This window comes from Diabrotica undecimpunctata, chromosome 1, assembly GCF_040954645.1.
Source record: "Diabrotica undecimpunctata isolate CICGRU chromosome 1, icDiaUnde3, whole genome shotgun sequence".
Taxonomy (NCBI): domain Eukaryota; kingdom Metazoa; phylum Arthropoda; class Insecta; order Coleoptera; family Chrysomelidae; genus Diabrotica; species Diabrotica undecimpunctata.
Genome location: NC_092803.1, coordinates 67,885,863 through 67,903,306, shown reverse-complemented (window position 1 = coordinate 67,903,306; position 17,444 = coordinate 67,885,863). Strand labels below are relative to the sequence as shown.

General features: G+C 33.1%; 1 protein-coding gene across 2 annotated transcripts in view; it reads right to left on the bottom strand.

The window, feature by feature from the left end:
• The window catches only part of LOC140450432 (acyl-CoA Delta-9 desaturase-like), a 78,551-nt gene that overhangs the window by 41,394 nt on the left and 19,713 nt on the right, over positions 1–17,444 (bottom strand). The window contains exon 1 of one of the 2 annotated variants that reach the window (XM_072544081.1): positions 13,366–13,520. The exons of the other annotated variant lie outside the window; for it this stretch is intronic. The gene's annotated coding sequence lies outside the window, so the exon portion shown is untranslated. Of the gene's footprint in view, positions 1–13,365; positions 13,521–17,444 lie in introns of those variants that run through there. 2 annotated transcript variants of the gene reach the window in all.

Sequence of the window (17,444 nt, the reverse complement as noted above, 5' to 3'; positions counted from 1 at the left end):
CTCTAATAGATATTAGATCTTAAACGTAATTGGACTCTTTATACTCTAAGTAAAAAATATAAATATGTATGTAGCTAGGGTAAATGCATAAACCACTGCCTTGGTGACGCTGCGCCACCAAAGTAAAATATCAGATATAATAAGCAATTCTTTGTAATGACAGTGAACCTAACTTTATTTAGTAACAAGGCAATCACTCAACACACACTACAATATACAGTATGTCCGTAAAGTCTGGAATAAATTCGATATTTCCCAAATGAAAAGCTTTTTTAAAAAAATCTAAAACATATCGATTTTTAAGTTCTACATAAATATTCTACATTTTACAATCATCATCATCATCACTGGCTCGAAAACCCTTTTTGGGTTGTCGAGCCAGTGATGATGATGATGATTGTTCCGGGATTCTTCTCCATTCTGATCTGTTTCGTGCTTTTTTTCTCCAGTTTTTTATTTTTAAGGTTGTTATATCATTTTCTATTTGTTCCAAGTACCTTAGCTTCGGTCTTCCTCTTGTTCTTTTTCCTACTGGCATCTGTTTAAATATTTTGTTTAGTATTTCGCCTTCTTCCATTTTTTCTACATGTGCTATCCAACGTAGCCGTCCTATTTTAATGAATGTTAGAATATCCGGATTCTGGTATATCTTGTATAGTTCAGAGTTGTATCTTCTTCGCCATATTCCGTTTACTTTTGTGCCCTTATATATGTGTCGCAAGATTTTTATTTCGAAGGTGGGTATTAACATTTCCTCTCTTTTAGTGAGTGTCCAGGTTTCTGAGCCGTATGTGAGTACCGGTCTTATTAGGGTTTTATATATTTGGCATTTTGTTTTTCTTGCGACGATATCTGATCTTAGTTGCCTAATTCAGCAATGGTAACATTTATTTGCAATAAATATTCGCCTCTTCACTTCCCCCGCAACATTATTATCAGACGTGACTAGGGATCCCAAGTATATAAAGCTTTTTATCCCCTCAATGTTGTATTCTTCTATTGTTATATTTTGGTGCTGCCTTATTTCTGCGTTTTTACTTACCTGCATATATTTTGTTTTGGTCTGATTAATTTTAAGACCACTATTTTGTGCAGCTCGTTCTATTTGGTTATATGCCTCTATCATTTCTATTATTGATCTTGCGATTATGTCAACATCATCTGCAAATGCTAGTATTTGCATGCTTTTATTAATGATTGATCCTCGTGTATTGACTGTTGTGTCCCTCAGTATTTTCTCGAGTACGATGTTGAACAAGATGCATGATAGAGCGTCTCCCTGGCGTGTTGGTATATTAAATTCTCTCATTGCTTTTATTAAGAATTCTTGGTTTATATTGTCATATGCGCTTTCAAAGTCTATGAAGAGATGTGTGTCGATTTTATATTCACTTGTTTTTTTCGAGGATCTGTCGCAGAACAAATATCTGGTCTACTGTTGACTTCTGTCTACAGAAGTCATTTTGGTATTTGCCAACTATTTTTTCAGCGTGTGGTCTAAGACTTTCATAATAATGACGTTGGACATTATTTTGTATGCTGCATTCAGCAGCGTGATTCCACGGTAGTTTCCACATTTTACAATAAAATTTCGTTATAAAAGCTAATACACATTACAGTAATAACGTCATCGGCTCGTTTTTTAAATGTAACACCCTGTATTTTAGGACATCTTTAGATCGACAGAAATGAGCTGATTCCAAAAGAGTATAATACTGGGGGTCTAACGGATATAATTTGAAAGATATGCGTTTAAAAAATTTATTTTTATTGATTTATAATATTAATAAATTATAATAATTACTTTAAAGTAATCCAGTAATTAACACATGACTTAATCTTAAATGAATTTTGGCCTTGTTGTATTTGACAGTAACCCAAACGTTGTTCAAATTATTTTAGAACCTTGTTTATGCTTTCTTGAGAAATATTGTTTATTTATTTACGAATTCTTGTTTTTAAGTCTCCAATATTTGCAGGTTTCGTTTTATAAAGAACATTTTTACAACAAAATATTCCAAAGGATTGAGGTCTGGGGACCTCGCTGGTCATTCAATATATCCACGTCTTCCAATCCACCTGTTCGCAAAAATTTCGTTTAGGTACCTTTGAACATCTAAAGCATAATGCGAAGGTGTTAAAATCCTGTTGAAACCATAAACTTTTATCAAAACCTCCAAGTTTAATTGCACTGGGGAATAAATTAACTAAAGTAGGTACGAGATACCCATTTAAAAACTGAAGATATGCTGGCCAGTTTAAATTACCTTCGAAATAGTAGGGTCCAACGATTTTATTTCTTACAATGCCAGCCCATATGTTTATCTTTTGCGGATATTGTGTATGATGTTCTCGCATCCGATTGGAGTTTTCTTTTGCCCAGTATCTACAATTCTGACGGTTGACCTCGCCATTTAATTTGAATGTAGCCTCATCAAAAAAAATAATATTTTGAACCAAGAGAGGGTTTCGGTGGCTATTATCCATCATTATTTCGCAAAAGTATATTCTTTTATCTGGATCATCCTCGTCTAATTCCTGTACAACTGTGCATTTTACTTACTTTACTTACTTTTACGTACGTTGTGTACCGTTGTTTTGCAAACATCAAGATCACTAATAACCTCACGAACAGAAGTGTGTGCATCTTCTTCAAAAGCAAGTAGAACATCTAATGTTGTAACATAATTTACAGAGGGACGACCTGATTTGCGTGCATTTTCAACCGTACCAGTTTCTCGAAATTTCTTTTCAATCTTACTTACTCTGGACTGCGTGATGGGTATTTCTGGATAGTTATCATTAAATAAATTACACACTTCCACCTGAGTTCGCGATTTGTCTCCAAACCCAATCATCATGAGTATTTCAATTCTTTGCTTTACACTCAAATTCATTTCTACTTAAAATTAATTCTAAGCAATAATACAGAACATTCACGAATTAATACAATTATTGTACTACTTAATTGTTATTGAACGTTACTACAAATAATTACAGTTTACCAAAAACTAGAAGTTTTTTGCAATTGATAATAAATAATTTATTTTCTAAGCGCATATCTTTCAAATTATATCCATTAGATCCAAGTATTATATTTTTTTGAAATCAGCTCATTTTTATCGATCTAAAAATGTCCTAAAATACAGGGTGTTACATTTAAAAAAAGCGCCGATGACGTCATCACTGTAATGTGTGTCACGTTGTATAATGAAATTTTATTGTAAAATGTAGAACATTAAATTTAAAAATCGAAGTGTTTTAGATTTTTTTAAAAACGCTTTTTGTTTAGGAAATATTGAATTTATTCCATAATTTACGGACACACTGTATACAATGTCCAATAGGCCAACTGGCTGAAATACGAGCGGTTACACCCGTATTATATAAAAAAAGCGTAGAGAAGTACAGTACCGATTAACTACTTTAAAAGTGTTTTAAAAATTTCTATAATTATTGATATATAGGTAAAGTTTAACTGTTGTTTTAAATTTCCAATTCTTGTTTAAATAAGAAAACCTAATAACAATTGAGCACAGGCTGATAATGAAAAAGCTAATGTGTTTGCAGAATATTTGGGAAATATACTCCAAATTTAGATTAAGTTAGGTCAAAACATAAGTGATGATGTAGTTAGCAAATATCTGGACGCACCCTACCAACTATCACCTTTAATAAAAGCATTCTCCCGATCCAATCTTCATAAAATAATATTGAAAACTAATTCTCACAAAACCTCGAGATATAATTTAATCGATGGAAGAATCCTAAAACACCTACCCAAGAAAGCAATTGCCATGCTTACTACTATCTAGAATAGAATGCTGCAGCAAGTCAGTCATTTTTCAAAATTGCCTAAAGATTTCTTCCTTCTTTCCTATCTTCCAAAAAGCTTATTGCCGTTGATGTTCAAAATATTTGAAAGACACCTGCTAAATAGAGTAAGCGAAACTGTATCACTGCACTGGACAACATAATACCCGAATATTAATTTGATTTCCATCAAATCTATTCAACAATCCAACAGTGTCATTGAATAGTAAATAAAATCAACGATCAACGAACGAAATCAATGAACAATCACGAATATGTATCCTGAACATGTATTTCTAATCTTTTTGCAATTTTTGTCGATGATGTAATCGTTTTAATTTCACACAAAGACCCAGATATAGCATATAAAAAGCTGCAAATTTAATTGCATATATTAGAAAACTGGTTTAAAAAAATGGAAAATTAAAGTCCACAACGATAAATCTGCCCTAATTACATTCACAACAATAAGAGGCATATGTCCACAAGTTAATTTAACTGTTTCGACCCCCTCGGGATAAATATGTCCCACTAAAAGTTTAAAAATATTTACTGGCTCAAATGCGTCCCGATTTAAACTTAGTTTTGCTTTAGTGGTATTTTTAGTGCGCAAGCAATAAAATAAAACTAAATAGACAACACTGCGTGACTTCGGGCGTCAGGTACAGATTTATTTTCACACGTGTTCGACGTTTTAATGCGTTTATGTTCGCATTTTCTATTTTCATCTAGATTTTTGAACAGTAAGTGAATATTTTTATCAGTGATACACTATATTTTAATATAGTATATTGTTTTGCTAGAAATATTCCTGATTTTCTAGGAATAACCCTAGTGGAACAATAATGTCCCAGTGGTATTTTTAAGCAGGACATATTTAACCCATTGATTTTTTTTGCAGTATGTCGAAACAAAGGCTTTCTGAAAAGGAACATCAATCTTTAGCCGATAACCTTTCAGGCATTGAAAGTGAGCTGATGCTCCTTTGAGACTGATGACGACAGCGAAAAAAATATGAGACAGAGACAACATCTTTTGATATGGATGATCAAGAAGACAAAGAAGTCAACAGCTATGATGAACAACTTTCTGAAAATTAAGCTGATGACCTCGAAGATAGTTAAGTGCCGGTGTCGATAACAAGTCAGGATCGAGGCAACAAAGAGCAAAATATAATATGGACTACCATAACCGACAGCGTTCTTTTAAGATTCCAGATTTCACCAATAAACACCTGTAAGGTAGATGAGAGGGTAAAAAGATCTTTGAAACCGATAGATATTTTTAAAAATATGTTTCCTCCCAGCTTGTTTATTTATATTTTCGAATCCACTGATAAGAGATTAACAATTTATGAACAACCAAAAAAGAAAACAATTGCTAAAACCGATATTGGAAAGATTGCAATAATTTTGGGTTGCTGTTTTGTTATGAGTTACAACAGATTGCCAGCACTTCGACACTATTGATCAACCCATGCATCTGTTGGTAACATACAAATTAAAAATAGTATTACGTAGACGTATTACGTAGATGAACTTGTAAATTATGTAAAGCATACTTTTTAAAAATGTAGAATTTATTCTTCTAGGCAGAGTATTGATGAAAGCATGGTAAAATTTAAAGGGCGGCCTGCGTTGAAACCGTACTTACCGATGAAGCATGTTAAAAATAACCTGTAAACCTTTATACCACATCGGTCGCAGATCGAGAAACTAGCGAAAAAATGTGTTTTTTAGACCGGTTATGGTTGCTGCTGTAACAGTTGGGTGATCTACAATGATCGAAAAAAAAAAATATCTTGTCTTGAATTTTTAATAGCTCTAGCTGAAGAGCTGATTCGGTCTGAAAAGGTTACGTCAAAAGTTCACGTAAGAAGAAGGTCGACGGGGAGGCCGTCCAAGAGACAAAAAGCATGATCAATGTACGAGAAAATCTGCCAGTTGAGGGTAAAACACGTCGACGTGGAGCAAGGTATTCTCCACGGAAAATAGAACAACGAACTTCAACATTGTGCAGAATGTGTCAAGATCCCCTTTGCAGCAATTGCTTTACGTCATTCCACAATTAAAACTGTAAAATTACAGTCACATATGTACCATCTGTCAATATCAAAATTCAGAAAAAAATTTGTATGCAAACCTGTTTTCGTAACCTAATTACATACAAAAAAGCTCAGGAATTAAAATTTCAACACCGTTTATTTAAGTAACAAAAGTAGGTCTGAGGGGTTTAAGCAACGCTTCTATTTTAGCTAGAGGTGTACTGAAATATCTTGGGCTGCATTAGGACCAAAAGCTCACGTTAAGCAACGTATTAAATCCAAAAAATTCAGCTCAATATGAAATTTAAACAAATAAATTGGTTACGTGGCAAAAGGCAGAACTGTCATTGGAAAATAAAATATTGCGATACAAAGTCATACTTAATCCAATACGGATTTCCCCGCCGTAGAACTTTAGGGTTGTAACAAACATCAAAACAAAAAAAAATATAAAATTCGTAAAGTATGTCTTATCAGTTTACACCAATAAGATTAACATTCGTAATAATTTATTTATTATATCAAGTACCAAAAGACGGTACCAAAATCAAGCTATTAACACATTAACTAATTACTTAATGTACCTGTTTGTAAGTAGATTGTAAATATGCATTTAAAATAAAATATAAAAGAGTACATAAATATCAAACCCCAATCCCCAATGAATATAAGGTATATTAATACCCAATTCTTGTTCAAACAAAACATTTGTTTCATTTTCGATTAGTTGTAAACTAAACCCATGAGGGTTTTTAATTTATCTGATGTTTTTAATATATTTTTATTAAAAAAGGGTAAATGGATCAAGTATATTCTTGTAGACAAATTAACTAACGTATAATAAGCTCTTACTATCTCAACAACTTCTTTTGAGGGGCGCACCTAGAGTAGCCATGGAGATCCTATCCGATCTCCTTTCCCAGCAATTCGTTATAAAGAGGCAGGTAACAATGGCATATTATAGATCGCAAGGAAACCTGAGTAACGCAATGTCTACATTAGCAGACAATAACATCACAAATAAAATTAAGACTGATGTATGGATGATGACTTTTGATCATATGTTGCCCAGACATAGGTCTAAAGTATCATTGCAGCTGGACATCCGCCTAAGAGAAGGATGAGGTGGAAGAGGCACATAGTCCAGGTTACGCTACACAGACAGGTTTAAAACTGCAAAAGGGTATGTTGTAGAAATATACAGTAGTAGTAGAAATGTAAACATTTCTGTTCCAGTTCATATCTCTATATTCTAAGCAGAGATTTATTAAATCTCGTATGTTTTATGAAAAATTAAAATAAGGGTTTCCGAATTTAGTAAATCATCATACACAGATTGTCAAGCGGATATGGAGGGTATTAGGATCGCTAGGGTAGACTCTAGGCTAGCGTGGAAATGCCGAGAAAAACATGATAGACTAGAAGTCAAGCTCATGGCATAATGGAACTTCCTAACTAGAGATTCGACAGTAAGATGACTTCTGAACCTAACAAAGCTGTTTAATAGAGATTTAAGTTGCAAACTTTATGTCAGACAACCTAAAATAACCATAGTTATGTTAAATGCCGGCAAAGTGACTAAAAAAATTTAAGTAAAGAAACGACAAAAACCAATTAAGTAAAGATTGCTACTATTGGGAGGAGGAAAAGAACAACAGTGGTATAGTCAGAAATAAATAAACTAATTAAAGAAGACAACAAAAAAAAAGCGGAGACAACTGAAAACGTTATTTGAAAGAAAAGTCTAAAAGTCCTCTAAAATAATTATCAATAAAACAAATATATAATTTTATTTTTCAAATTGCATGTGAAGATAATAAAATTAGGGACGATAGAAATAAGATAATAAAACTAACAGGCAAATAAAATTATAGCTATGTTTGACTAAAAAATTATCAATATCTTAGTATATAATAATCATAGTAAATATTCGGTACCTTCAAAGTATTTTCTTTATATGTATTTGATTTTTCCCGTAGAGCTATAATAATTTGAAAACACTTTAGAAATAACCCTGTATATACGTGAGAATCTGCCAGTAACTAATGAAAAGGTATTATCGAAGTTGTATTGAAATTTAAAATTTGTTCGACGAAAAAAACTTGAATTTGTAATTAGATTCCTTTATTGTAGTAGTCAATAAGAAACATCGATAAAGTGGGTCTTGAATACCTCTTCAATCAACCAATTGTCAAATAATGTTCCTGGTGACCCTGATGTACTAACTCGGCAAAATTTGGTGTCACTTATAATTATTTCTTTACTAAAGTTTTATCTAGATAACGGTGCGATGAAATCTGATCCACTTTTTAGAGAATGAACAATGGGCACTTCATTACAAAGAGTGAGTAAGGTTATTTGGAGTTGACAAGTGATATGTCGATAGGAAAGTTATACCTAATTAATTGTGTACTAATAGAATTCTTGCTGTGTCATCTTGTAGTTAGAAAATAATAAAAAATTCTAACTACTTTACCAAAAGGACTGACTATATCATTCATTGTAAGAGGAGCGAAAAGAAAGGACAATTTAGATGACAACAATGTCAAAAGGGATGTATAGAAATAGTAAGAAAAACTGTAAATCTAAAAAATCAAAAACGGCGAGCAACAAAATGAATGAATAAAAAATACGAAATTGGATGAAAGATAGGACAACCGGTTCATTTTCTAAGGCACTGTTGTTTTTGTTGGAGGTATAAGTCTGAGATTGGTCTTATATCCTTACCATCGAGTCCTAATGTTTTTAGGATTTCGATTAGTTTCCCATGTAGTACTTTGTCATATTGTCAACCTTTGTTGTTTGCGTTATAGTATTTAAATTTCCATACAATTCTCCGTTAACCGTGCAACTTTTAGTCTTTTTATTTCTCGTATTATATTCTTATTGTATTCATTGACATTTCTACTTTTTAATTTCTTTCGCTCTTCATTATTGCTTCTTTCATTTCATCATCATTCTGGCTTTACAATCCTACGTGGATCATAGCCTCCTCAAGAATTTCTCTCCAGTCGTCCCTATCCATCGCCTTTCTCTGCCAAGCACGTATTCCTATATTTCTCATATCTTCATCGATGTTATCAAGGAACCTTGTTCTAGGTCTTCCTCTTCTTCTCTGACCAATAGTTCTATCAAGGAGCGTTTTTCTAGCAGGGTCATTTTGTTCCATTCGCATTACATGCCCTATCCACCTCAGACGTCCTATCTTAATATGTTATTGCTTCTTTTGTTTATTTAATTTAAGATTTTCATGCGAACGAATGGTAATAGATGTCTTTATTGAGTTCCACTGTTCTTCTATGCCGCTAGTAATGTTTTCATCTATGTATTTTCGTAAAATTCCTTATTGTATGTCACTAGTCACACTATTGTAAACTCTATTTTTACTTTTTCCTGGTTGTTGTTTTCTTACACAATAGTTTTATATCTGTTTTGGAGCTAATTGTTTTATGAATTCTTTTGAACCATATATTGATATTTGTAACTAATATATTATTATCTGAGAAGACATCTGCGCCTGTATATGTTGTATGTATATATATATATATATATATATATATATATATATATATATATATATATATATATATATATATATATATATATATATATATATATAATGGTGTAATAAACACATAATAAAAAAAAGTTAAATTTAAAAGATATTTACGACCTGGAAAAAAAGTATCATGAAAGGTGCCACGTAGGTGTAGCACATTTGCTAAAAGGTGCTAACAGGTGAAAAAAGAATACAAACAATGGAGATAAGGATTAAAGTACAATATAAGAAATAATGAAGGAGAACAACCGAGAACACTCCAAAAATGTTTTAATAAAACACAAAATGGTAAACTTAAACTCAAAACATTACTTTTTAACAGAGAAAAACAAAAAACAAAATATTAGATAAATAGATACAACAGTGTAGAATATAAACTCTGAATTTTAATAGAAATTAGAAGACCAAAATAAGAGGCAGGATTAAAGTAAATTGAAAGAACAACATCTCAAATACTACCATAAAAAGAACAGAACAAAAAAAAGTAAAGTTCACTGGTATTATACTGTACATTCCTATACTTTATTAGAAATTTATGTAGAATTTAGTTTGGATATCAATTTTTCTGGCTGGAAAAGAAAATTTAGTCTGGATCATGACAGTGCTTTTCAAATTATTCCTCTATCAAAATTGCTCTAAAATTATTCTAATACAATTTTACTTCTTCAGAGTGGTAACAAAAATATATAAGGTGTTAGTACAAGACAGAACAAAGTGAATGAGTTCTTAAGGAAGTAATAAAACTAAACCGATATAAAGGACTATCGAAGCTTACTCAGGAGTTAAATCCGAGACCTCTTGCAACCAAAGATAGAATTTCATCCCTAGACCATCGAGTCGATATACATTGTTTATTTAGTTTGCGAGATAATATAAAAAACGAAGAGGTCAGGAGAAGAACCAAGGTGATTGATGTCATTAAATGGATAGCCAGACTCAAATAGAGATGGGCAACTTTAACTAGAATAACGGATAGGCTATGGACAAAAAGGTTATAGGAATGGATACAAAGGGAAGACAAGAGAAGCGTCGGTCGACCACCTACACGATGGGTTGACGATTTAAGAAAACAAAATAAAAACGTAAGATGGATGAGAGTAATGGAAGATAGACGGGGTTGAAAACACGAGGAAGACACCTATATTTAGCAGTGGACTTTTGAGGCTGGATGATGATGAATGAAAACCTATACTTTATGTATATTTTATAATGGATTCATAATTTTTTATAATTTTGATCTATTGACCCCAAATTCAGTAGGTTCCTTTCCTGGACGAAGCGTAAATGACATACAAAGTTTCATAATCTATGACCTTTTCTTTAAGAGTTATCGCACAGAAAGGCAAAAGACCAGACAGGCAGACAACGCCACGATTTCAAGAAGGTAGAGTGGGATCCATAAAGATGATCTAGCTAGGATGTAATTGAAGTGAAACTGTATTAATTTGTGTTATTATTTTTTAATATATTGAGATAGCATTAAAAAATGATCGCAAAGGTTATTCATAACACGATACTCAGATGACTCAGAAACCCTCTTGAACGCTGTAAATAATGAATGCACCGAAAAGGGCTTAACGATCAAGGCAAAAAAATAATACTGGTGGTGGTCGGAAAATTTAATCGAAGTCTCAGTACTAAAATTAGATATGAAAATCCTGAAAACACTTTAGATATCTGGGTAGCTAGATTGACTGCAGGGATGAAAGTGACGAGGAAATTTCGTTAGAAGTCTGTTATTGACCACACGTTTAAGAGTATTGAAGTGCTACATCTATTCTGCTTTGTTCTATGCAAAAGTAAAAAATCTTAATAAATTAGAAACGTTCGAGTTTTGGTGTTACCCTCGCATGCTCAGAATCCCGTGGACAGCACACATATCTAACGAATTTGTGCTGGAGACCAAGCATAAAGAGCGAGAATTGATCAACATCATCAAAATAATAAATCTCCAACACTTCGGTCATATATTAAGAGGACCTAAATATTGCTTACTCCGGTTGATCGTTCAGAATAAAATCGAAGGAATATGCTGAATCGGAAGAAAACAACTGTCCTGGCTGCGTAACATTAGACAGTGGACAGGTCGAACGGCCAAGGAATTGTTATATCTTGCTGCGCCCGAGAAACATTTAATCACAAAACACGAAATAGTAATCTTTCCACTGCGACACTCCATTTAAATCATTATATATATATATATATATATATATATATATATATATATATATACGGATCTACTGCCTTCCCTCTTTAAAGAGAGTATTGGGCGCTCTTGAGTTTCAGTTTTAACCAAAAGTGAAAGATGGCTGACTGACTGACTGGATCAGCGCATCTTCTTCTGTTTCAGGCCAATATCTTGTTACAGTTCTTATGCAGCTATTATCCGATCTTCCTCCTCTTCTTCTTTTGTCTGGTTGGTATTCAAGTGCCTGTCTGGTTATATTATATCAAGCATAGCACAAAGAAGTATGTAGCGTTCAATGATAGGAGTAACAATAAAAAAAGATCACAAACGAAGACCTATGAAACAGAACCAGAGTTACAGATATTGTGGAAAGGCTTGTAGATTAAAATAGAGATAAGCTGGCACGCAAGTTAACTGAATGGAGACCAAGAAGAGATAAACGAAACAGAGGAAGATCACCTACACGATGGCAAGATGATCTGCGAAAGACAACAAAAAATTGGATTCATGCTGCACAAGACCTTGTACTCAGGATACAAACAGGAGAGGCCTATGTCCTGCGGTAGACTTAAAATGGGCTGACGATGATAAGGACTGACGATAAACCGAGAATACCTAATTCACTTTGGCCACATACCTAAAAGAACTGGAACAATGGAACTTTTGGTAGTAGAAGAAAGAAAAAGACCTTTCTACCACTTTTGGTGGTAGAAGAAGAAAAGGTAGAAGGCCGAAGAACAAGAGGAAGATCTCCAAATACGATAAGCAAACCGAATGAAGATTCTGTTGGGAAAATTCCTACATGAAACCGTTCATATTGCATTGGATCGTAGCCAATGGAGACAGCAAGCTAGTAATATTTAGAGTGTCACCAAGCCGTGACAACGGTTCAAGGAATGATGAGGAGAGTTTATATATATATATATATATATATATATATATATATATATATATATATATATATATATATATATATGGGGCACTACTACAGATATGTCATGAGCAGACGAGCTAATTTTTGGCCTGGAGGTTGATGAATATAGTAGCAAGTATCAGAAACGAATCAAATAATTAAGGAGGCTTATGTTCAATATTGGGAAAATGAAGCTGAGATAGATAGAATTAAATCAAATAAAAAAGACTTATACTAGTTTATCACTAAATTAAAAAATATTGTTTGAGATGGATGCTCTAAATTTTTTTGCCACGATGTTTTCAATTTACCATCGAAAATCTCATGTTTTTGATCTTAATTAAAAATTCCATTTTGTTTATTTATTTCACTTAAGGCAGATTCACAATGCAGACTCTATCATTTTGCTAGTATTTCCCGGAGTTTTTAACATTTGATAGATCGACCTTCAGAAATCTTTCAGTCTCCTATACGTTGCATCGGTTAGAGTTCAAACTTCAATATAAAAGAATATGAATAGCATAATATCAGAATACGTGTACATGAAATGACATTTTCATATCACGTCTTCTTAATACTTTCTTTTAAATAAGCCCCACTCGGCTGTTAAACTGCATCTGATTTCTACTCATCGCTTTACCAGAATAAATAATGTCAGTTCAGTCGAACTATAGCAAGATATAAAAGACCAAAAGAAAGAAGACAACCCGGTAAGCACCTATTGGAAAGACAGCTGATTACCATTATCACATTTAAGATTTACTGATGGACTAAAGACGAATGATCTAAGGTAGGAAGACGACAATGTAGATACACTTGTATAATAGATAATATAAGAATGTACTTACACAATCACAAATTAGAATCAGTCCCTTTAATAAATATCCAAAAATTGTAGTCAATATAATGCACTTTTCCTAAACACTATAATATGTAAACTAATCTAGTTAGAAAAGTACTTAACTTTATAAATTACAAGAAGAGCCCCACTACATAAACATCAATAAATCTTTGAACAATTTCGTTTTGTTCTCGGTAGTAGTTAATAGTTATTGCGACCCGTTGGAGGGGATTTTTGATAGAGTCTAACCCCATTTTTTATAGACACCGGGTGCGCCGTGTAGGATTTCGAGTAACTGGCATCGATAACACTACTCACTTAGCGGTTTCATTAAATATTGTTTAATCCATCTTTGTTGTACTAAAGTGTCAACAGAAACATGCTTTGGTTTATTGAGATTTGTAGAATTAATTAGGACGTCCTAAATGTTTTTCTACTTTTATAGCTACTGGCTTTATACATTTGTTTATGAAACATAAAGAACGGTTAGAGTATAAATTTGGATACAGGGTGATTTCATATTGATGGCATTTAACGTATTTTTAAAACTATAACGATGAAAAAGCTTTTTAAGCTTATCGCCGCTCTTTAAGAATGTTTAATATTACCTTGAAATTTACAGTAATTTTAATGGTATATATTATATTAGATAAGGTATTGACAAAAATAAGGTAAATCGATCGAAATAAAGACGATCAATTAGAATAATCACAAAGAGGGTTTAGCAAAATTAGTTTACTAGCAAAACGTTTGTTAAAAAAATTCAAACAGCGACTTATACTTGGTATTTGTAAATATAGAAAAAGCATCTGACAGAAGTGACAGAGAAACTACTGAAGGAAACTATTTATGACAACCGAAAACTAAGGGACATAGATGAAAAACTAGTTAATGCAATTACAAGATTGTATTAAAACATAAAAACAAGGGTAGTGAGTTGAAATTCCGAGCTGAGTTGAAAACACTTTTCAATATGATGCTTAAAGACGAAATATGGATATATGTATTAAAAATAAAAGACAACTACAACAATATGAACCTACGGAATAGTTCCCTAAAAATAACTATTGAAAACACAATCAACATTTACATTAAATTTTGCTGTAACTATGAAATCCTGAAAATCATGATATTTAGAAAGAGAAATTTAAAGGGATTAGGTCCTCTAAAACTGAATGTTACAAATCTTGTGAGTAAAGTAAATTACCTTGGTGTAACATTAGACTCGAGGCTCACTGGGAATAAGGAGATCAAACGAATAACCAAGAGAACGGCAACTATACTAATAGTAGCCAGACGCACTCATGGAAAAATGTGGATTGTAAAACCAGTTATATTATATTTTCCCTCGGTTGTAGATGGACAGAAGATGCTAAGAGTTTCCGGAATCGACCAGGCTACCGTCACAAACGACAACGGCAAAGAGTACGGTTTATGGCAACATATAACACCAGAAAATTGATGGTGGACGAGAGATGTGTGGAACTTGAAAATGAGCAGAAGCATATAAAATGGGATATACTTGGATTATTCAAAGTACGGGAAAAGGTGAAGAACAAATGGTATTTTCGTCCGAAAACCTATTGCATTATAGAGGAGAGTCTTCTAATGGTAACGTCGGATTTGTGCTAAATAAAAAGCAAACAAAGAATATACTCAGAATTAATAGCATAAGTTATAGAGTAGTGTATCGTATCTACAAAGTAATAAAAAACATTCGATTAAAGGTCATACAGGTAAACGCACCTACTAGGGCCCACACAGACGAAGAAGTTGAATCGTTCTACGATGACGTTAATACTGCGATACAACAGTTTACCACCAAATATACTATACTGATTTGAGACAAACGCCAAAATAGGCCACAAGCAGGATGATTCAGAGTTTGTACTTCGATCTCAAGTATATGGCGATAGAAAAAAAAAGGTAACTCTTATAGAATTTCTTCTGCAACACAGACTATATGTCATAAAAACGTATTTTAAAAAAGCCCTCAAAGACAGTAGACTTGGCAATCACCAAATGGTTTAAATAAGAACAAAATTGACTTTATATTTATCAGCAAAAAAAGACGCTGTTCAAGACGTATTAAACTGTGTTAAATCAATTTTCAACCGGAAGTGGCCATAGAATGGTTAGAGCAAAGACAGTCTTGAACGTATAGAAGGAAAGAAGAAATATGGTAACAAGAACTTAAAATGTCACATAAACTGCGATTACTAACACGAGGGCATACCAGGAAAAAATAGAAAAAAAAATTATATTTTTTTTCACAACTGGTCACACATCGGAGAATACACGACAATGAAAGAGGTGATGAAGAGCCAGAAGAGAATCGTCTATAAAATACTTTTATTCAGAGCCGGCCTTAATATCGTCTGCGGTCAGAAAAAGACCTGGATCCGAACAAAAGGTAACTGTCACTGGCAAAGCGTATGCGACCCAGTACATGACAAAACGTATGTTGGATGGACATGTGTGCTTTATGAAGTGCTGCGGAAAACAGGCAGACATAGTAACAGACTTAGCAGAGAACCTAAAATAACCAATTATATTTTACTTGACCTGTAGGTACTAGGTATCCCAGGTAACAAATACTTTTTTGTGATTACCAAGTGAGTCCAAATATATATGTCTCTCACTACAATAAGTCAATTGGCTGCAGTATGACTAGTTTGAAACAAACGACTTTCGAAATAAAAAAAGATATAATCAGCTTGGTTAAAAAGGTTTTTCAATATTCACCACCACAAGAAAAAGGAGAGAACAAATTCACCACCACAAGAAAATAGAGCTAAAAAGTATATATTAAAGTCTTAAAGGATAAGTTCCTACCTATCTTGCCAGCAGACAATGGAAATGCAACATTTATAGTGGATAAAGCTCAATATCAGGAAAAAAATTAAAGAACGGATGAAAAATGGACCATTCAATTAAGGAAGAATCTATATTTACATAACTTTATCCAAGTGTAGAAATTAACTATCCTAGCTCTGCTTGCAGCTATTCGAAATATTTCAGTAGTAGACTTATTGAACAACTTTCTCGGGTTTTAAAGCCGAGCTATTTTTCTTCCCTCTGGTTCTTTCATTTTAAATACCTTGGTCTGAAGAATGAGTTGCAATAAGCCATATCTCTGTTCATGTCTCATAAGATAACCAAGATATTCCAATTTTGCTCTTTGATTAAGTTAATAAATAATCTAGCTTTTCTGATCAATTCTACGTAGAACCACAACATTAGTGACAAGATCCATTCATTAAATTCTTAAGATGCGTCTATAACTCCACATCTCTAGAAGCTTCAGAAAATGTCTAAGCCTCTACTCCTTATAAGGCAGAAAACACATAGCATCTGATGATAGAGAGTTTGGTGCCAAGTAGTAAATCGTGACTTCTAAAAAGAGACTTCATCTTTACGAATGCTTAACTTGCTTTTCCTATACGTTGTTTTATTTCAGAAGACTAGTCCCATTAACTGTTAATGTTGGTACTAAAGTTTGTGTAGCTGTTTACCCTGTCAATTGGCGGTTTATTTGCTAAAAGCCGTGTATTTAATATTTTGCGCTTACTGACTACCATGTACTTTGTTTTTTTTATATCGAGATCCAGTCCATATCATCTACTTATATCTGATATTGTTGATACACCATCCAAGCCATTTGCAAAAGCTACTGCTTCGTCGGCATATCTTATATTGCTTAAACGCACTTCGTTGTCTAATACGTCTTTCTGTAGTTTTCTCAGTGCTTGTTCAAAGATATGTTCAGAAGACATGTTAACTCTTTAAGCCGCCATGGTACACGCGATATAGCACCTTTTTGGGTACTGTTATGTGGTGGTGGTCTTATTTGATCTTTCAATTTAATGTCGCTTACATTGTAGTGGTACAATTTTTCGACCACTGTAATAGAAAGCTACTGGAAAGTAGACACACACACACAGGCATGCCTAATTCCAGATTTTATAGCTTTTTGTAGTCACAAACTTGATCTTATTATCAGCGCATCGTGTATTGAAGCTGGTCGATAGCTTCGGGTTAATAAGTTACTGAAAACTTAAATGTACAAAATAATTTTATTCAAGA